Source organism: Apostichopus japonicus, chromosome 20 (genome assembly GCF_037975245.1).
Source record: "Apostichopus japonicus isolate 1M-3 chromosome 20, ASM3797524v1, whole genome shotgun sequence".
NCBI classification, from domain to species: domain Eukaryota; kingdom Metazoa; phylum Echinodermata; class Holothuroidea; order Aspidochirotida; family Stichopodidae; genus Apostichopus; species Apostichopus japonicus.
Genome location: NC_092580.1, coordinates 24784779 through 24807704, shown reverse-complemented (window position 1 = coordinate 24807704; position 22926 = coordinate 24784779). Strand labels below are relative to the sequence as shown.

Sequence of the window (22926 nt, the reverse complement as noted above, 5' to 3'; positions counted from 1 at the left end):
GGCCATATACAGAGAAAAAGCAATTAGGGATAAGAGAGTTTGGACAAATCTTGCATAGCTACACCAGTCCTCTGTACGATAAAATCTAATTTGACACATCCCAGGTCCTGGGAAAAAACGCTAAATAGAGGACCATCAATAACCCAATGTAAGTTACAATATCTAAACAAATAAATATTAACTCTGTATATGGTACACTCTGCAGCAAGTACAAAATATGAACATTCATTAAACTGTAAATGCATGCCCATTAACTTAAAAGATACATGCAATTAATGCCACTGACATTGGTTTTGTTTTTCATATACTATATATTTATCATAATTGACTGGTATGCAAGTTGGACCTATAACAGCACAGAATATATATAAGGGTTTTATATTTGTGCTGGTTTGAGTATGTGATGTGACTCAAATTTCTGGTTCAATGGTCTTAATAGTGAAAATAAAATATATAAAAATTTATTTATTCTTCAGTCAACAAAGTGTTGTGAATAATTGAATGTTAATTTATCTTCATATATCCAGAGAGCCATTGCGACCAGTCGACATTGAAGACTCCATTGTCCTACCAGAAGCTCCTACTACAGACTGCAGCGATGCACAGTGGGAGAGGGTTTTTCAACACATGTCACAGTCGCGGGACATAATCAAAGGTGTTGTGAAAGAAAATATTGGCAAAGCCCAAGAATGGCAAAAAAAGAATTTGGATAATAGGCACCAAAAAAGGTAATTATATAATGCTATGTTGTACATTGAAGTTGTAATTAAATGAATGGCAACATATGCATTGTATTATGATGTTTACGTATATCTGCTGGATTTTATTTTATTCAGAGCTTCGAAGTTGGTTCCAGTGTTCTCGTACGGAATGCTAGAAAGGATGCCCGAAGAGGAGGGAAGCTCGAAAACTCTTGGCTAATTGGGTCGTATGAAGTGAAGGCTGTGAATGAGAAAGTACTGTACACACTTATTAACAGTACCACAGGCCTTCCTCAGAAGAAGAAATTCAATTCAATTTTACTTAAAGAATTTTGCACAAGTAAGATTTCTTTGCAGTATTTTTTTTGGGGGGGGGGGGGGTGGGGGAGGAGGAGGATTGGCATGATTCCTCCAGAATTTCCTTAAAAATAATCAGCAACTTAATCAGTTCTGAGTATTTGCTGGCTTATGTGAGGGTAAAGTGCTGTAGCTGTCTTCACACAATAAATCAGTTTCGACTTAATGGCCTAACAAATTAACCATTATTGCCAACAATAATAAAGACGGGAATAAGGTAATTAGAAGAAAACTTCAGTTTCCTGACAATTGTTTTCAGAAATTAAATTTCATTTGTTTTAGTTTTGAGAACATAATTTTATGTGATGTTAGTTTGAAACTCTGCAATTTAATGTTCCATTTCTGAAGAGCAGCTTTCCTGGCTTTGATAATAATCGTAACCTATTCATTCATGCTGGCGTGTGTGTGCGTGTCTTTGTACCGCCCACATTGTAAAAATCAAAGCTTAGATTGATCCCATAGTTTGTGCAAAAGAGTACATTGTTGAGTACAAGAAGCGTATTGTATTGTTTGAGGTCAAAGGTCATTCGGGTCAAATTGTGAAACCTTGTAAACATGGTATCTCAATATTGGAAGCTTGGGCAGATCTCGTACTTGGTAAGATAGTGCATAACATTGAGTAAAAGAAACTGTTTGATTTTGTCGGAGGTCATAAAGGTCATTTGAAGTCAAAAAATGCCAAAGTTACCTCACTCCCCTCTAACCTGTCCCTACACTAACGCACCTTCCTAAACATAATATTTCAGAAGCTTGGAACGATCGCATATATGATATGTAATTGTACCACATTTAGTACAGAAGCCTAATGTTGTGGGCCGAGGTCATAGGCGTACGGGACCATTTCAGTTTGGGGGGGCAGAGAGTTTTGTGCCCGAAAGTTCCCGTGACACTATCTAAGCGGAGCGCCACCATCGGTTGGCGCGTAGCGTACAAGAAAATTGTTGGCAAAAAAAGCCTCTCAGATTGCCGGAAACGGCACATCTGAGGCCTTGCAAGTTGCATATAAACATTCTTTATTTTATAACCTCACATTTTAGAAATTTACACTTCCCCAAAAATTTGGCAAATTAGAAGAAGAAAAAATGGTTACATCACTTTGAAGAGGAAAAATAGGACAGTATATTTTTTAAGCTCATATTTAGTTACCGTATTTATTATTTTAACACAGTACTCAGCTACCTCCAGAAAAACATACATTGTTCAACGACACGTAGGCGGGATAATGTCGCTGTGTCGGGTGAGACTGCAATTTGTCTCACAAAACAGTATAAAATGTAACAAAGAATATGATAAACCTGTACTTCTAGGCTTGTAGGCACTCCCCCCCCCCCCACCATCCATTCCATCAAAAAGAAAATGTTTCTTATATACACTCATGTCGGAGATGTCCAGGTATACAGTTGACTAGTTAGAAAAAAAATTGATCGTGCCAAAAGCGTGGTAGCCCAGGTGAGCTGTGCTTACGGTGGTGTTACACGGAAATATTCGGGCATTTTTCAAATTCGAAATTTTCAAGACTTTTGCCCGAATTTCTTGTCCTCTGGAAATTTGTTTTTTAAGACTCCCCCCCCCCCCCCCAGGCCTATTTTTACAATTCATGGTTAAGTTATATATATATATATATATATATATATATATATATATATATATATGTTTCTCCTCTTAGGCTGCCCGAATTTTTCAGGACTTTTGCCCGAATTTCTTGTCCTCTGGAAATTTGTTTTTTAAGACTCCCCCCCCCCCAGGCCTATTTTTACAATTCATGGTTAAGTAAGTTTCCAGTGTGCTATGATTGTGTTCTTTGCTTTGATTCAACAGAGATCTGTTTGCAACAGTTTTTCTTCAAGTTCCACGAAGCAGTTGTATGACCAATTGAAGAAACTCAAAAAGTTTGAAGTACAGTAAGTGTTAAATATTTTATTAAAGTGGGATTATATGCACTCCATAATCATGCAGTTACTGATACCAACCTAAGTGGTATACATTGGCAGTTACAAGCAAAATTTTGTAGTGCTTAAGCAACTCTCAAAATTCAAGCAGAAACAAATATTGATTATATTAATGATAAAGGTGCTCTACCTGTTACCTATCATCATCGCTCGGCCAAACGCTTTTAGATGTTTCGCTACTTGTTGCAAACTTTTGTTGTGCTATATAGTAATGATATGTATACTTTCAATGGTTAAGCACTGCATTTAAAGGAACTTTTTATTGAAAAATGGGATCCAGTCCTTCTGGTCATATCATTGTTTGTAAGTTTATCGCCCTAAGCCTTGCCTTGTCATGAATTTTACTTTCTGTGATTGAGTGCTTGAGCTGTTGGCCCGTCCTGCCAGAATATTTGAATCTAACACTGACTTACGTCGAGACGTGACCTTAGTGCTGCACATAGGTCACACTTGATCAGATCTCACTCTAAGCTTGGCCTTGATACAATACACAGGAATGTGTACAGACGTCAATAGGCTATCAACTTGCCATACTGTATATCTGAATGCTCGCATGCTCAAGGAGGATCAGATCCCACACTTGGGGATTCAAGTTGCTATACTCTGAATAATCGCATGCTTAAGGAGGATCAAGCAGACCCCACAAATGAGGTGATCAACTTGCTAGTCTGAATCTCACATGCTCAAGTAGGACGAGACGTACAAGGGCGATCAACTTGCTATAGTTTGCATTCTCGCATGCTCAAGGATGATTAGACCCTACAATTTGGGTGATCAACGTCCTATAGTATAAATTATTGCATGGTTAAGGAGGATCAGACCCACAAGGGCGAACAACATGCTATAGTCTGAATATACTCCATACATGCTCACGGTGGATCAGACCCACAATTGGGGGATCAATTTGCTACAGTCTGAATGCTCGCATGCTCATGGAGGATCAGATCTGCATTTGTGGCAATAAACAATATTGCTAGTCTGAATGCTTCACCTTGTTATTACCGAATGCTGCAACATACATTAATTTGAAGTACCCATTCGTAATGATTGCTGAAATCATGTTTTCACAGTAATATTTACTTTCTATTTAATTTCTGTAACTTTGAAGCAATGCTTACTATTCATGCGTCCTTTTCTGCAGGCTGAATTACCTCAATGACGTTCTTGTCTCTCATGCTGTGGACCATCTCTACCACCTTGTCACAGGTTGCACCGAAACAGAAGCTGAAGCAGCCTGTAGTCAACTGCGCAAAAGCTTACCAAAGTAATGATCCTGATGCACAATTATCTTTTCAATATGATATGTGGTGTAAACATGCATTTTTTTAGCTTGAATGTGGTTACTTATTAACTTCTCTATTCAGTCAATAATTTTAAACTTTTATGTATAGGTATAGGTTGGTGCCAAGGGTCAGAGCATTTCACCAGGATAGGAAGGGAGGCTATCCAAGCTGAATATGATGAGGTTGGAGATGATCAGGTGTTTGAGTATAACAACCAGTGGTTAAGACAAGAACTTGATAATTTATGATAAAAAGGTTTCTTTCTTTCATGCATATCGTTATTGTTTGTCCCCCCACCCCCACTGATAGACAATTCCAGAAAAAAAAAATCCAGCTTAAAGTTTAAGTATGTTTATATGTGCAAGATAGATTAAAAACAGCAAGCAACAAGAAAAACAAAGCATAAATGCCGTCAGATAGCACTTTTTGGAACCGGCAATAAGTGTCCTTATATTAAGCAATATTTAATTCACACATTCCCTCTGTTCAAACCACACTAGATTGGTTTCAATTCAATTCATAACCCCCCCCCCCTCTCACACACACACTTCCTCCCCCTCCATATATATCAAAGGGTCTGTTTTTCTCCCCCTGGCAAGGAGGAAAATGTGCACACAATTAGTATACTGAATAGAATTAGTATTTCTATTATCTTATAATGCATTTAGTAATGGCATTGTAAGGTTGAATCAAGAGCAATGTTCCCAGAGAACTCCAGTCAGAATGATGGTATAAGTAAATCCTGGGATTGTTTTTGTTGATTGTGAAGTTCAAAGGACTCTAAGGTGACAAAATTCTAACAAAAGTCTCACATAACAAGCATTTATTTTACCACACGTAGAAATTAAGTTGTTCTATTGGTAGTTGTAATCTATAAACTCATGTGTCACATCCAGGACAGTAAATGGCAGTTAGTTCGTCTTTCTTCAGGTAAATGGAATTTTTACATTCACCATCTAATTTTTTAAATTCTGTTCTGCTATGCTTTGCTTTGGTCACACGAATAGGTACTAATTATCAGAAAACTGGCTAAAACAAGCAGAACAATTATCTTTCCAAGATGAGGGAAGCCAGCTCACTTGATATAGCATACATTCATTGTTAGTTCTAAGCATAAACTTAGAGTCGTGACGGTATGGGTTAGAAAAAAATGATTTGTCATATTGCGTCATCTCAATATCAATGCTTAATTTGTTTGCTGATTTAATAAACCTATGCGTTAATACTTGTGTGTGCGGTATGACACCTGGCTTCAAACACGCTATCTCTAGAAGGGAAGCTTGGAAAATGTAAGATTTGGCATGTATGTGAATCATATTGATTATATCCTATATTTTTGGGGTGGATGTCAAAGGGTAAACAGGGTTCAAGTTGTGAAACCTTGTAAAAATTATAAGTTCAAGAAAGGAAGCTGAACAGATATCATATTTAGTCTGTAAGTATACCACATGGCTAAAAGAGGCCTTTGTTATTGTGGAGATTAACAGTGGTCAAAGTTTGTAAACCTTTAAAACTTGATATCTCAAGATGAGGAAGCTGGAAGAAATCTCATATTTACTGTAGTATGTATCACATTGAGTGAGTACAAGCAGGCTATCAGTGGTCATTTGTGTCAGCATCTGTCATTGTGAATATACTGTTTGTCACTTCTTGCTGTATTACTAAAGATCAAGTGTGTCAGTATGTCCCATTCATATGAAAGGATACTCATGTTGGATCATAGAACCACAGTCTGGTTTATGCATACATGCTACTTGACAGCTGTCCTCATATGCCATTCAAGTATATCAAGGCAAGTAACAACTGGGATATAGTTTCTTTATCTGTGATGCATTATGTAGTTGTTGCAACTGAATAAGCGTTTTCGTAGAAAAGGTCTTGTATCATGTAAGTTAACTAAAATCTCAATTAAAGATGCGGAAGTAGAACGCACTCATCATACAGTATATCTAGGTGTTTGTATTGATGACAAACTAAGTTTCACTGGTCATATAAGCAGAATACTTAAACGGGTGTACTTCATAGTCTCAACTCTATCGTATATAGTTCCATATTTTCATGTTGATGTAAGCAAAAGAGTTTTTACTGCCAATATCTTACCACACCTAATATATGCTGTTTCTGCTTGGTATCACTTTTTACTAATTAAAGATAATAAGAGAATTTTTTTCTTTTTTTAAAGTATTGTTCTAGAATTTTTAATATAGATTTTAACTTTCTTATGAGTACTGTAAACAATGCTGCTAAAAATGAGTTCATTAGAAGTGTAAATTGCATACAGAGAAATGACAGACATTCTTTGCATACCGAACTTAACTCTCTACTTCGAGAAACTACTAGGTATAATCTGAGAAACAAAGCAATAACACCAAAATTCAGAATTAATGTGTATAGATAGTTTTATAGTTTTATTTATCTTGCTGCTATTTTATTTACAAAATGGTAATCTGGATAATTTATTGTAGACAGCTGCACTTGTACGTTTTGTATATATATATGTGTGTATATGTATGTGTGTATGCGTGTGTGTATGTGTGTGTATATATGTATGTGTATGTATGTGTATTTTTATTTCCAGTGTTTACTGGCCTTGGATGCTCCCCAGTAAAGGATTCAGGTGATTATACTGTTGACTGTGTCAAGACCAAACTTTAAGTGCAAAGAATATTTATTTAATGTCAAAGGAAAAGGTGGGCCAAATATGTAGACAAAAGCAAGAGAAATGTTAACTGATACCAAGTTGTGTGAATTGTGTACAAATATGATTTTACTGGCTTCAGCTTGCATTTCCCAATTAGCCCTAATTGATTTTTTTTCTTTTCCAACATTTGAACAATAGTCATTGAGATACTTTGACTAACACTAAACAATCTGAGTGTAGTAGAACTGGTTCTCACACAGCCTCCTTTCCCAGTATTTATGTTAAGCCTGATACTTAGTGTGACCAGCAGCATGTCATTTGAAGGTAGTCTGTATAGGCCACAAAGTTGTATTGTGACATCAAGAAGTACTTTCCTTGAGGTCTTTATAATCTCCAAATTTTTCTCAGACATTTTAAAAGAACATGCAAAAGGACAGAATGTCCCAGTGAGGTAAATTTCCTACAGGTGGTACAAAAACAGTTTAATAATTTTGACCATAGGTGACCATATTTTAGTATCTGGCATATTTAAAGCCAATGCAACATAACTTTCAGCTGATTTTTGTTGAAAATAATTGATATAGCTTAGAGGCTTTTATGCCCATTAACAATACATCGTAGCAACAAACGTTTTTGGTGTTTATCATTACCAGTTGTGCATGGTGAGATATTCGTTTGGAAATACCTTCTAATGAATAATGCACTGCCTGACTGTGCAGGCAATATATCATGATTCGATGGTTGACATGTCATGAACACACGAAAACACCCTACACAAACCCTCTGCTCCTATACCATATGATTTTATATTGCTTCCCAAGTACCATTTCCAACCAGCTAGGCATTGCCCAATCTTAAAATATATCACATGAAAAGGAATTCCCAAGTATTTTCACCATAGTTAACATTCACAGCCTGTCGATAATTGGATTAACAATAGTCTACCTTTAATTGATTGCCTGACCAACAAATACTGCTAGGCTACAACTGTGGACGCCAAAGCATGGTTTACTTTGATTTATGTAACCTTTTTTTCCCATGTGAATGTCATTTTGTCTTGAGATCCCCAAGATTTCAAAAGTTACCAGATGTGAGGCTATCTGTTATTGTCAATGGTTGTCAAGCATTAGTATTAAAAGTAGAAGGGAAATTGGATGATTTTTATAAAACAAAGTATTTGAAACAGCTTGTACTAAAAATAAAGAAACAGATACAGTTGTTCTATGTCACAATAGACGTAGGATGTTGCACGAGTCTTGCAGCACTTTTGTCATTTTTTAGAAATGTATTTATCTTATGCACCAGAGAACATGAAGGAGAATTAAATTTGCAATAAATTTTAAATTAAATTGATATTTCCATTCATTTGTGTCTGTCCAAATAGTATCATGCAAGAAATCATTAATGACCATATATTTCAGCCGTTCATCATGTAGCGAAATTGGTCTAAAGTTCCTCTATAAATCCTGCCATTAAGAAATCCAATTAAGATGAAAAGGCATACTCCAAAGAAGCCTTGCTGTCCTGATGTTTTTACACTACGTTTCCATACAGAAGAGCTTGTAGGACACATTTATCCGTGCTATTCAGTATTCTCTCACCCTGTCCACGGACAGAAAATCACCACACACGGACGTTTTTTCCTAGTTAATAGTGTCCGTCCGGACAGATAATACTGTCCGCCGGACACAATTCCCCCCGAGAAAGTTGTCCTACGGACACAATTCCCGTGGAATAGTGTCCGTGAGACGCCCGGACACTATTCCCTGTCACACTGGCACGACTCTTGCTCAACAGTGTTCGTGTTACATTTGCAAAGAAAAAGTTAAGCTAACCTTCTAAAAGGTTAAGTTAACCTTAAAAGTGCTAGTTCAAAAAGGTTAAGAAGGTTGGCTTCTGCAATTGCGTAGGCCTACAGCACACATACTTTATGCTTGACCTTATTAGTTAAGATTAGTTTAGTAAAGAAAAAGGATCAGGAGGGACACTCAAGTCCCCATCAAAGACCCTTTAGGAGATGGAAGAAAACTGATGACACAAACGATCAGACCCGATTACAATGCTTAAAGTGCTTGTGCAAAGCATTCTTAAACCCATTCACACTACAGTACTTGCAAGTACAATTTTCTCAGGCAAACCATTCCACTCATTCACGACCCTAGTAGAAAAAAAATTATGCCGAATATTAATGCTACTTTGTGACTTGTGGAGTTTAAGACAATGACATCTGGTACAACCACTATCAGCAAACATGAAAAAGTTAGTGACTATCAAGATACTTAATAAAGATATCACTTGTTGAATCTTGGTCTTGGTCACTGCATAATCTAGATCTATGGGAAGACTGTCCATGAACTTGTGTTTGAGTTACTTTATTTCTCTGAAATTTAGTGACTCTAGCCCTGACTCATTGCATAACTGGTAATAGTTCCTGAAAACTCAACATGAATTGAATATGAACTACTGAATCAAGAACTACTGGAGACTAATAATTCTTCACATCCTTGGCTAGATGAAGTAATGGTTTCTAATACAAAAGGTATACTTTATCAATCCCGTTCTTGAACCATTGGCCAGAAAATTGTGTCCTTTCTGGAGAGAAGTATTGAAGGAGAACCGGACTGATGGTGTGCTATTTATAATAATCCCTCTGCCTAATACAATTATCAAAGTATTTAATTAAAAAGTAGTGAATTGCACATAAAGCTCCTCAGGCGACATCTTTGCTCTAGGTAAATTTAACTCTTTTCACAACACTTAGGACGACATAGCATAAACTCACCACTTAGGGCGACAATGGTGATTTGGTGTAATTTTGTCACACTGGACGATTAAATACAATTAACTAGTTAATTAATTTCACATATACATGTCACCCTATGTGAAATTAACTCTTTCCACAACACTTAATAAATTAATAAATTGTGAAAGACATAACACCAGAGATCTACAGTCAATATGAAAAAATGCCTGTATACAGTATTTAGAACTGCTCAATGGGATCATTTCAACTCAAGCTGGATTCTAAACCTGAAAATTTCCAACATATGAATTCTGGCCATTAACTTACATCACTAATAGTTTCAGAATTTGACTACTGTTCATTTGTCAGTTTATTGAGTTATCGTAATGACAGGCTCTTAGCATTACACTCATAAACACACATACTGCTACTTCACAAAAATGCATTGTGTTACATATTGAAACAAGTTTACATAACACAAAACAGCATGGAATGAAAACAATATGAAAAAAACAGGGAGTTTGCAGGAACTCACCAGGACTCACAAAAGCCTTCAAGATCTTTGCAATCTAGAGACACCTCAAGGTGCCCCTGCATACTCAAGCATGACATATAGCCCTTGTTACTAGGATATATTGGAATTACTGGATATGAGTTTGTCAGACAGTGCCAAGTCTAATTGCAGGAAGTCCACTTCATCTCATTTGTTGTATGTAAGAAGAAGTACCTGGAAAGGAAAAAATAAGTTACTCATTACAACAATGTTGCATATCTATTGCAATTTCCATTTGTTCCTTTACCCTCTGGATTATCAGGTATAAATGAAAACTTTCATTCAGCTTTTACTTAAAATTATCAGAATTACTATTAAGAGCAACAAACTTATAAATCAGATACAGACTATCATCTAAACCCAGCCTCACAAAATGTGCATCCTCATTGTATTGATGCAAGTTTATCAGTCAGATCTAACTTGTGCCATGATACCTCTTTTAAATATGACTAATTCCCTGCAAACCTGAGCAAATTCCCAATCAGTTTCAATGTTAAAGGTAGTCTGTATATGCCCCAAATTATAGGATGCTATAATTGCTAGAAGTTTTTAACAAGTTACTTTCATGTAGGCCCTTAGTCCAAATTGTTCTCAGACATTCTTAATGAACACACAAGATGACTGAATGTCCCCGTGAGGTAAATTTCCTCAAAAGTTGTAATAAAAACAGTTTATAGAATTTTGACCAAAGGTGACCAAATTTGAATATTTGGGCCAACATGGCATAAATTTAAATAATACATTGAAAAGTTCACTTATTTTTTGGGGGGTTGCTTTGATGCTTTTCACAGAACGATCTATATCTCTTACTCATCTAAAAGTTTGCACTGGCTTTGGTTACAGGAAGTGCATGATGATGTGTAAACTGCACCAAGGAATTCTAATGCATCCTCCTGTGCAGTTGAATCAAACTCTGGAAGAATCTGTTTCAACCTTGCGAGACAGGAGGCCCATGAAGTTCAGGTTGAAACTGCGTGGAAGAGAGCTTTGATTACTTCCATTAATTCAGAGCTATGTCCATCATAGAGTTGAATGATGCTGCAAAGAAGCTATAAAAGAAGGAAAATTTAGATTTGTAGGAAATCTACATCTGACATGGGTGGCTCATCAATATAAGTGGAAAAGTTTAGGGTTGCAGCATTCATTTGTATCTATTTTTTTATGATTGCTTGATGTTTCAAAGCACTCTCTTGGAAGTCTGTCACTAGCTTCTGTAGCTGAAAAGTTACTCTCATCAAGTAAAATGATAAACACATCATATCTTAATAACCATTTGTTGGAATATGCTACTGGGAGAAAGGAGTAGAGGTATCATGAACTTGACAAAGAGAGTGCCCATGTTGCAAATCTAGTATATTTGGGGGATAATAAAACTTAAAACCTTCATTGTTGAAGTGAAAATTATGATATTCTGCAATAAGTGCCAATCCTTGGGATGGGGTTGGAACATCACAAAATGCCCCTTGCAATTGTGCCCATATAGGTTGGGATTTTCCCTTCTCCAGGCATAGAAGTTTGTCAAGGATATGGTCCTGGCACACTAAAAGTCTTCCATTTTTCAACATTTCCAGGTGGGGAGGATCAAGTCACATGAAGTCTTGCACCTCCGTAGCTTGCAATCCCTGCCTTAATGAATTTATTTCTAAAGCTGCATGGGTTGTCTTAGGTTACTTACCTTTACAGTAACAGGATTGCTTTGTTCCTGAAATAAAAACATTTAACAATATTTAATGTGACTTTTCGAGCATGGCCAGTGATTTTCCACGATCAAGAAATTCACAATAACATGGATCTATATCCATAAAATAATGAAACGGAAAACTCAATTTGAAATAGAAAAACCAGTATTCTTTGCAAGAGTTGGATATATATGCAATAACTGTGGGGCTGTATTGACCTTGATCATGTTTCTCCCTGTAAGAAGGTAACATATATTGTGAAAGAGAAATATAGAACATAGGTTGGGGTGGGAAATTGTGCAGGGGGGCAGAGGTTTGTTTGGCCCCAAATATGCCAAAAGTTCCAATACGGTCACATTTGGTCAACATTTTAAACTGTTGTCATTACCACCCTGGAGGAAATTTACCTGACTGAGACATTCAGTCATCTTGTGTGTTCATTTCGAATGTCTGAGACCAATCTGGAAATAAGAATCTCAAGGAATGTAATTTTTGAAATCTTCAGAAAAGTATGCTATAATTTGTTGCCTATACAGACTACCTTTAATTCAAATTTCTTTTATTGGATATTTGAATCATATTCAAACTTGGGCTGCTAACCTCATCTGGTGTGTTCGTACTGATGATACTGGCTACTAGTTCCTGAAATATAGAATAATTAAATTTATGGATTACATGCAACAGCTATATTCAAAAACCTATCACAGCACAGGTCAGCAATTATTTGTGTTAGTACACTGTGGATAAGTTCATACTGTATGTATATCGATTCCTTTTGTTAAAAAATTCTTTCTTGCAATAAAAAATTCAAACGCTCCGAGACATTTATTGGATATTGAATACAAATTTGCATTTTTTTTCTTTATTAATTAAGGAATATGTTAATACATAGAGGTCATACCAAATTCAAGATCAGATGAAATTTAAGTCGGTCAATATCAGTCCCTATTCTGGAAATGTATGCCTCTATGAGGATTTCTGTGATGTGTAAAAGTAAGTTGGCCTGACGTTTCGATCCTAGCAGGATCTTCTTCAGAGGCTAAATGACAAGTTACAGTAACAGAGGGGACAAAAACACGCACAGAATACAGACAGGTTAATGAGCACGGTGAACACAATGAGATGGATGAAAGGGGATTATAAGTAGAAAGCAACAGGAGAAGAGGAGAGGAAGGAGATAAACTGTGGAGGGACAAAGAGAGGATTAAAGGCACAGGGTGAGGAATAAACTGGAGAGGGACAAAGACAGAAAGGTGTGAAGAAAAATGGAGGGGAAGAGAGCTGTGAGAGGAAGAGTGAAAGGGGGGGGGGGAAGGGAGAAAGGGGAGAAGGAGTAGGGAACAGAGGAAAGTTAGTCATGTCCTTCCTGAATGTTCAGCCCATGAGGTTGAATGGTACGAAGGCGTTGCATCCAGAGCCTCTCTCTGCTGATACGTACTAGGTCAGGACGGCTACCTAAGGATTCAATCCCCTGTAGGGACATGTCGTTAATGGTATGGTTGGGAAGGTTAAAATGTTCTCCAACTGGGGTCTCAGTCTTCATGGTGTTGACTGTGGATCTGTGACCATAGAAACGCTTCTTGAGGGTGGTTTTGGTTTCGCCAACATGGCGAAACCAAAACCACCCTCAAGAAGCGTTTCTATGGTCACAGATCCACAGTCAACACCATGAAGACTGAGCAGGGGCGGATCCAGGGGGGGGGCCCGGGGGGCCCGGGCCCCCCCTTTTTGAAAATCCTGATTTTTTTTTTTTTTTTTTTTTTTTTACCGCGTTCGAGGGAAAGTGCCCCATGCGTGATCAGTGGCGTAGCTACGGGGGGCCTGAAATTGCAGACATGAGATCCATATTTTCAGGCTAGGTACATGCTATTTAGAATACTCGGGAAGTGCCGTTTCCGGCCATCTGGGGGGTTTGTAAAGCCAAAAATTTTCTTGTACGCTCCGCGCCAACCGATGATGGCGCTCCGCTTAGATAGTCTTACGTTCAGGCGCGGCTGGACCAGTCAGACCCCCCCCCCCCCTGTCACAAATCCTGCATCCGCCCCTGATATGTCATTGAATATTCCACAAAACAACTTTTTATGTCCACGAAACTGTCGAAACATGATTTTCACTACTGGTAGAGATATAAAATATTGGGAATTCTGAATTTCCTGCAAACATGCGGCTGTGCCTGTTCAATACTCACTACTGTATCGCCTTAAAAAATGATGAGTGGAAATAGTTTCTCCAGGACCGTATCGTATCGTGGGTATCGAGTGCGTCTGATATACGAACGTACGTAGTACGTACGTACGTACGTCTATGATGATATGCACTGTACTGTACTGATAAAAACATAGGTGAATTTCACTCCATGGGAGTGATCACTGAGCACATTCCGGTATAAGAGTGAATTTCCACTCCATTGGAGTAAATCTTAACTCCTAATAGAGTTATATTCACTCATATTAGGAGTGAGGGTTAACTCCAATAGAGTTAAATTTTACTCTTAATTTGAAGTGCGCCGAGTGATCACTCCAATGGAATGAAATCCACTCATTTGTTTTTAGAGTGTTGCTAGATATATGAAGAAGAAATTTACATACCAATACATGTTATCGGTCATCGATTGGCACAAAAAGCCAGATTCTGATGACAGCTGCCTCAAGAAACCCAATAAATGGCCTAATAAGCACCGAGCCATCAATGTGGACCATTACCGAAACATCGATGCGTGTTAGTCTTCCACCCCCTTCCTTTAATGCTATTTAAGTCCACATGTGGGCATATCCTGCAAATCTACCGGTAGCCCACAGGGGTTTGAGTTGGGAGAAAGGCCTTGACAGCTTGAAACGACAAATGATGCCAACTTCCCTCAAGTTAAAAGTCTGGCTGAGTTGGCAAGGCCAATCAGCATGAAAGAGAAAAAACTTTTTTTGCATTTCTGTCACCAAAGTTGCACATCTTTTTGGTCGCTATTTTGCCTCACAGGTGCCATCTCCTGCGATCTGGGGGGTGCTGAAATCTCAAATTTTCTCTGTACGCTCCGCGCCAACCAAGGTGGCGCTCCGCTTAGATAGTAAACTCCGCCCCCCACAAGAAAGAACAGCCCCCCATGGCCCCCCACTCAAAAAATCCTAGCTACGCCACTGTGCGTGTAATTTTTTGTAAAATAAATTTGCAAAAAGAGTACACCATCATTCTGATAAAGTGAAGGTGAGAGGGGCACTCTGACTGCATCAATAGTCTCCATCTGGAAGGGGGCATCCAAGATGAAATGGCCTGGAGTAGCATGGTAAAAAGTAGTTTGCATCACCACCTACTCCCCAAAGACGTAAATCCCAGCTCATTGCTCGAAATTGCAAATATATGCCCGGCAAACCATGAATACATGATTTATTGGAAATAAATTTTACTCCAAACTTTCACGAAAAGTAGCACCAGATTGCACCGAGGACCTCCATATTTTGTGAAATTTTCCCAAAGGGGAGGGGGGCACCCACTCCCCTTAGACCCCTCCCCCAGGACGACGATTAGGCATTTCCCATCTGGGCCCCCCCTTCGGCGAAATCCTGGATCCGCCACTGCTGAGACCCCAGTTGGAGAACATTTTAACCTTCCCAACCATACCATTAACGACATGTCCCTACAGGGGATTGAATCCTTAGGTAGCCGTCCTGACCTAGTACGTATCAGCAGAGAGAGGCTCTGGATGCAACGCCTTCGTACCATTCAACCTCATGGGCTGAACATTCAGGAAGGACATGACTAACTTTCCTCTGTTCCCTACTCCTTCTCCCCTTTCTCCCTTCCCCCCCCCCCTTTCACTCTTCCTCTCACAGCTCTCTTCCCCTCCATTTTTCTTCACACCTTTCTGTCTTTGTCCCTCTCCAGTTTATTCCTCACCCTGTGCCTTTAATCCTCTCTTTGTCCCTCCACAGTTTATCTCCTTCCTCTCCTCTTCTCCTGTTGCTTTCTACTTATAATCCCCTTTCATCCATCTCATTGTGTTCACCGTGCTCATTAACCTGTCTGTATTCTGTGCGTGTTTTTGTCCCCTCTGTTACTGTAACCTGTCATTTAGCCTCTGAAGAAGATCCTGCTAGGATCGAAACGTCAGGCCAACTTACTTTTACACATTCTATTACACAGGCTCTCTAGTGGATAAGCAGTTTGCTAACAGTTTTATTTCATTTAGGATTTCTGTGATGATAGAATCAATGTTGATGAAAGAATAAATGTGACTTCATGCAGTGTTTTACAACCTGTATAAAATTAATACTCCAACCACACATGCAAAGTGCAATGTGGTTCCCAGCTACACCACTCTTTGGGGAAATGGTAATTTGATGGCTGTTCTTGCTGCAAACTCAGTCTAGACAGTGTGTTAGATTATCAACTCAACCAACTTTGGTCAAGTTCCTGATATTGTCGGCTGCAAGCCAGGAATCTCATTGGGTTGCTGCCACCACCATGAAGATTTAAGCAGTATATCATTTCTCCTATAACAACAACATTGGAATGGTAAAGCAACATTACCGTAATGATGCTATATCGCAATTCCCTTTTGAATTAAGTAATATGTTAAGGGACATTTTCTTAATATTTAGTTTGTTCAATATATGAAAAATCAACCAAGGTAAAATGCATTATGGTTTCCATGATGTAACATGAGTAATTTATGTATGCGTTTGTTTGTGTGTGGGGGGAGGGAAGGGGGTTTGCACACACTTAATAGTAATTAAGGCTCTACAAATATTAGAAAAAGCTGGAAATGATGATTGAGATGCAACAAACATGGGCGAAAGTGGAAAATATCTGCCAAGAAAACGAGACGGACCATTCCTGCAGGCTATGAGGTATCATTATGTTAAGTATCAACTCAAATGGAATAAAATTCTTCCGATTCTGTGTTTATAAGGAAATTTCAGCTGAACCTTATTTTGTCACACATCTCATCAATATGCAGCAAAATAATAGTACTGAAAACATTGCATTGTGTAACAAACCTGCTCAGCACAATAAAATTTAGTCATACCACATATGGTTGGTGAGCAATTGCAGATCAGGTTTTAATGTTAAGCCCTGCCCACTCATTTCGTTGCACGATATCTGCACCAAAAGCAATAACGACCCTCCTTAGCTCGTCATTGCAGCAAGGATCACCTCAAACCAACCTACCATTCTTCAGATTGAAGCTAACAGTTATTAATGTTAAGCCCTGCCCACTCATTTTGTTGCACAATATCTGCACCAAAAGCAATAACGACCCTCCTTAGCTCATCATTGCTGCAAGGATCACCTCAAACCAACCTACCATTCTTCAGATTGGAGCTAACAAGAGAACGTCAGCTAAAATCTATTTTGGTCCCGCCCGTTACAAACATTCAATCAGCAGAATAAACCAGAGATTAAAATGTTGTAATGGTCAAGCAACATGTTGATACTAGTTTCATGTTAACCCTGCCCACTCATTACCATGCATGATACCTACACCAAAGAAAATAGTTACTATATGTGGTTTTACCAAGTTGATCTGGCAAGAAGCTAATTAGAAGTTGAACATTTAATTGCTGAGTTTCAAACTGACATCACATAAAATTCTCCTCTCGAAACTAAGCAAATAAAATCAAATATTTGAAAACATTTGTCTGGAAACTGGAGTTTACTAATTAACTTATTCTTCTCTCTTTTATTGTTGGCAATTATGTTTCATTTTTTAAAGCCATTGAGTCAAAATTGATTTATTGTGTGAAGACAGCTACAGCCCTTACCCTCACATAAGCCAGCACAGAACTCATCAAGTTACTGATTATTGTTAAGAAAATTATGGAGGAATCATGCCAATCAACCCCCTCTCCCGACCCCCCCCCCCCCCTCCCAAACAAAAAGACTGTAAAGGAATCTTACTTGTGCGAAATTCTTTAAGTAAAATGGATTGAATTTCTTCTTCAAAGGAAGGCCTGTGGAACTGTTAATATGTGTGTACAGCCCTTTCTCATTCACAGCCTTGACTTCATACGGCCCAAGCCAAGAGTTTTCCAGCTTCCCTCCTCTTCGGGCATCCTTTCTAGCATTCCGGACGAGAACACTTATAGAACCAACTTTGAAGCTCTGAATAAAACAAAATCCAGCATATATACATAAACATCATAATACAATGTATATGTTGCCATTCATTTAACTACAGTGCAGTTTTCAATGCACAACATAGCATTATGTAATTACCTGTTTTGATTGCTGCCTTTAATCAAAATTCTTTTTTTGCCGTTCTTGGGCTTTGCCAATATTTTCTTTTACAAAACCTTTGATTATGTCCTGTGACTGTGACATGAGTTGAAAAACCCTCTCCCGCTGTGCATCGCTGCATCAGGAGATTCTGGTTGGACAATGGAGTCTTCAATGTCGACTGGTAACAATGGCTCTCTGGATATATGAAGATAATTAACAATCAATTATTCACAACACTTTGTTGACTGAAGAATAAATAAATTTTTATATATTTTATTTTCACTATTAAGACCCTGGAACCATAAATCTGAGTCACATCACATACTCAAACCAGCAGAAATATAAAACAAAAGTATATTCTGTGCTGTTATAGGTCCAAATTGCATACCAGCCCAAAATATGATATATAACTGAAAAACAAAACCAATATCAGTGGCATTAATTGCATGTATCTAAATTAATTGGCATGCTTTTATAGTTTAATGAATGTTCATCTTTTGTACTTGCTGTACTTACTTAGGATTTGTAACTTAAATAGGGTTATTGGTGGTCCTCTATTTAGCAGTTTTTCCCAGGACCTGGGATGTGTCAAATGAGATTTTATCCTATAGAGGATCAGTGTACTGTAGCTATGCAGGATTTTTCCAAACTCTCTTGTCCCTTATTGCTTTTCTCCATATATGACCTTTACAAATGTAAACCTCTATTCAGCATGGTAGGTTTGAATTTTTACAAACCTTCCAAACATCACAACGAAAGGCGAAAGACCTGTAGAACCATGTTTTGCTGTACGGTACCCCATGAGAATGGAAGATAGTGTTTCATCCCAGTCATCTTGGTTTTGATTGACAACTTTGATGAGTGACATTTGCATTTTGCAGAGTTTGGTTGAATCTTTCATCCAGCCCATTGGTCTGTGGGTGGTAGCTGAAGGATACTCTGTGGCCCACCCCTGTCATGTCAAACAGGGACTTGTTCAGAGAATTAACAAATTCTCCTCTTTGGTCTGAGATGACAACTTTCATGCACCCAAATTTAAATAAATGAAAAATTAAACAAGTTGTTAAAGAACTGGTTATGAGTAATGCAGTAAACTATTGGCATCTTCAGAGTGGCCGTGTGGTTTAATCAGGAGATTCTTTTAGCACTTCTTTCAAAACAAGTAAGTTAAGCACTGAGATAACACATGGTCTTGGATGCACTGACCGTTATCCCACTAACATTTTATTAACATTAACTTATAAAACAACTTCAAGAAATTCCTGTAACCATTTGGCCGCTTTCTGGGTCACAGGTAAAACTGAGAACAAATGCAGGTCTGCATAACTAACTTCAAAAATATGTTATGTAAAGTAAAAACAAAGTAGATGGATATATACCTGGCCATGGTTTCAAACAGAAAGTTTGCAACAGTTTATGCTGTTTTGTCTCTTACAGCAACAGCCTCTGGCCATTTTGAAAAATAGTCACATAGGGTTATGATGTACTTATTTCCATTGATGGTCTCTGCAAGGGGTCCAATCATATCCACACCCACCTAAAAAAAAGAGGAAAATAGCATTCAGAACCATACACAATCATACCAACTGATGTTCAAGTGATTTATGTCTGAGTTTTGTAGACAATATACTGCTATTAAGGATTTCCAATCATGCTGAAAAATACTTATTGAAAGTTAACAAAAGATTACTCGATGACTGAATGTGCTAAAAGCAGGTATTCTTACACTGCTAATAAGGTGCGTACAATCAACAATTCTTGTACAGTGCGTGCAAATATGCAACTACTAAGAATTTTGTGTGCCTGCGCGTTACACATTGAAATGTATTGCTTAGTATAATAACAAGCATGGCTTGTGTTTAATAAATTTATGTCTTGTTGATCACTTTTCTTTGTTTCGAACTTGGAACCTATTAAGAGTTTATATATCTTTTTCAGTAAGGTTATGAATTAATAACATGTTTGTCTACTCATTATTATTGCCTTTAAATGAACAACATATGTTTGATTAATGGTGGAGTGGCACCACCATTAAGAAAAGAACAACTTTTAGAAAATTTATAGATTGTCACACTTTTCTACCATCTTGAATATAATTTCCAGAATAGTTTTAAGGTCTGGTCAATCCTAATTCATGAATTGCAGATATTAATTATATTTCTTTCATTTAGAATAGAAGTTCTGTACTGTAATTTGAAAATTTGCTACCTTTGGCAACCGTGAAACGTGAACAGACCCAATTTCGAGGACACTGATGTCAAACTCAAAGGTATAACAAACTTTCGTAAAATTTTGAAGACTTGCAGTGAGAGTTGTACAGTAAACCGCGAGAGTTGGCAGGCCTGCAAAACACTAGCAATATAGTCTTTGACTTAAACGATTTCTGCTGATGCACTGAGTCTAGTCTAAGTCTTAACCCTATCGTTTTAAACTTCAGCCAGTGGCAGTAGGCCAAATTGTATAGGCCTAATGGAGTTTTTGGCTGAAACTGTAACTGAGTAAGGCCTAGCTAATTTAGGACTAGCCTTATGGCTGATAAGTCTGTTAACAAATCTTCAATCAAAGCGTTGTTGCATAACATGCTAGGTGCTTACCCTAGGAGTATCTTAGGCTAAGCCATTACCATCTTCCATATACTAATTGCAATACCAACTGACTCGACCTGTTGTTGGCCAAAAAAGGGGATATTGAATATCTACCCCATTTGGTAATACTAGGCAGACTTAATGCTCCTCTGCACAAATTCATGATTAAACACACACAGTATTATTTCAGTGGTCAAGCCAAACATGTCTTCAAGCACAGGAAAGTAGTGCTGGCCATTAGATTTAGAGCACTTATGTTTACAATCATACATGTTGACTGGTGAATTAATTAGGTGCGCTCAAGGATGAATCCTAGTGGCAGTATTTGGGGTAGTTTATCAAGTAACAAATTCTTAATGCTCGAGTGAATTTGAGAAGGACTGTTCATCTATAGACAGTCTCGGCCTTCATGCATAGCATTAGACCTAGTAATATGTATGGCCGTGGCTATTTTTACGACTAGTCGTAACAATTATTTATAAACTATTCTTACGACAAAGGCAAATTCAAGCGCAGTAAAGTAAATAAAGCAACTGCGCATATAGTACTGGGGTACAGTAACCCTAACCCTAAACATAACCCTAAGCCTCAATCCTAACGCTTACTCTAACCCTAACCTGAAATTATTGTTAAGTACTCCTCGTCGTAAAAATAGTACTTCTGGTCGTGAAAATAGCAACTGCGCATGCGTAGTCGGAAATTATTCTTACGACTAGTAGTAAGAATAGCCACTTTGAAGGGTGTTACTAAAACGAATGACAATTGCGTTGCACAAAGCGAATGACAATATGTTGTACACACTAAAAAAATGCGTTGACTAAAACGAATGACAATAATGACAGCACAGACATTTGCTTCAACCGGATATCACAGTTCAGACTTCGTGGGTATCTAGATCTAGTAAAGTACGGACAAGATAAAAACGCACCTTATAGTAAGCGAAATTGTAAGTCTGATATTAAAAAGTAAATTTAACGTCATTTTTCCGATATTAATTGTTAGAAACTAACAATACTATAATCTTGAAACGGCTTCAGTTATCTTTCTATATAAATCTATACAGAGGTAAAAAGCACAGCACTCAAGCGCATTCTCACACAAAATCTTTCCCTGTGGTTTCTATCCGTAAATTACACCAAAACCCTACAACCACGTAACATGCGATTTTCCTCAATCATTTTTGGGCAGAAAACCAATAACCGCATTTACTCCACTCCGTTAATCATTCTATCTCCACTCAACACTGTCCTTCGTTGTCATTCGTTGTCATTCGCTGTCATTCGCTGTCATTCGCTGTCATTCGCTGTCATTCGCAAATGATAATTTACCCTGTACAAAGTCAATTGTCATTCGGTCATTCGCTGTCATTCGTTTTAGTTTGTCCCACTTTGAATATGTATTGCTATGCCCACAGTAGTACTAGTAGGAGGCTACTTCTTATGGCCATATTCAACTTCAATTCCTATGATTGAGATACACAGCTAATTGTCTGCATATAGGTCCATTAGGCCTAACTCAGCCCAGCTACAGTCAGACTTTAGAATCTTGGTTACATTGGTTGCACTGGTATAACTACTGTAGGTCTAGGCTAGGCTTGTTATAACTCAGTCGTATAACTCAGTCGTAGGCCTACTGTAGACATGGGAAGCCATAGGCCTATGCTTGTTTGCTTTGATCTCAAATAAGTAGTAAGCCAAGCCTAAAATGGAACTAAACAGGAAATCCTGGACTTTATGACCAAAACATGCCGATCTACTCTTACTGCCGTAATACTAGTTGTTGAAGCCTAGGCCTAGCCTAGTACCGATTAGTAGTAGTGCCTGTGGCCCTATGCCTATCCCCACCTCAAACAGCTTGGTAGGCCTCTAGACCGTCATGCAGTTGAAATTTTGTCTCCTAAATCTTTCGTCTTTGTAGAAACGAACTCCATCTCCATTTCGGTGGCTACATCAGGCCGCACAGCAAGGCAAGATGTTTTCTTTAAAACAATACAAAACCATTGTTAGCCTACGCACGTTTTATACAAAATATGTGTTTGTAAAATTGTATGGCAGTGTCGTCTGCACATTTCAATAAAGTTTTTTGATTTAGGGTGGCATACTACTATTAGAGTCGATATCGATCCGCCCGATTGTTATTCTATCTCGGGAAATGTTCCAAAAAGCATCAGGAGAACATCTTTTTTTGACCCGTTATCAATCTTGATTTTTTTTTTTTTTTTT

The 22926-nt window shown here is 37.9% G+C and overlaps 2 long non-coding RNA genes across 12 annotated transcripts in view; one reads left to right on the top strand and one right to left on the bottom strand.

Annotated features, from left to right (window-relative positions):
* The window catches only part of LOC139960853 (uncharacterized), a 21325-nt gene extending 16703 nt beyond the window's left edge, over window positions 1-4622 (top strand). For both annotated transcript variants that reach the window (XR_011790637.1, XR_011790636.1), the window contains exons 4-7: window positions 528-728; window positions 837-1041; window positions 2877-2959; window positions 4149-4622. This is a non-coding gene — a long non-coding RNA (uncharacterized lncRNA). The remainder of the gene's footprint in view (window positions 1-527; window positions 729-836; window positions 1042-2876; window positions 2960-4148) is intronic.
* LOC139960852 (uncharacterized) lies at window positions 870-22926 on the bottom strand. 10 transcript variants are annotated; one of them, XR_011790629.1, is made up of 8 exons: window positions 22549-22926; window positions 18857-19656; window positions 18117-18314; window positions 17799-18002; window positions 12507-12548; window positions 11903-11929; window positions 10210-11276; window positions 870-942 (listed from the first exon to the last, which is right to left on the bottom strand). It is a non-coding gene; the product is annotated as an uncharacterized lncRNA (long non-coding RNA). The 10 variants fall into 10 exon arrangements; XR_011790628.1 differs by lacking the exon at window positions 870-942 and adding an exon at window positions 7536-9523; XR_011790634.1 differs by lacking the exon at window positions 870-942 and adding an exon at window positions 12808-12884 and having other exon boundaries at window positions 7536-11276; window positions 12448-12548; window positions 22549-22924.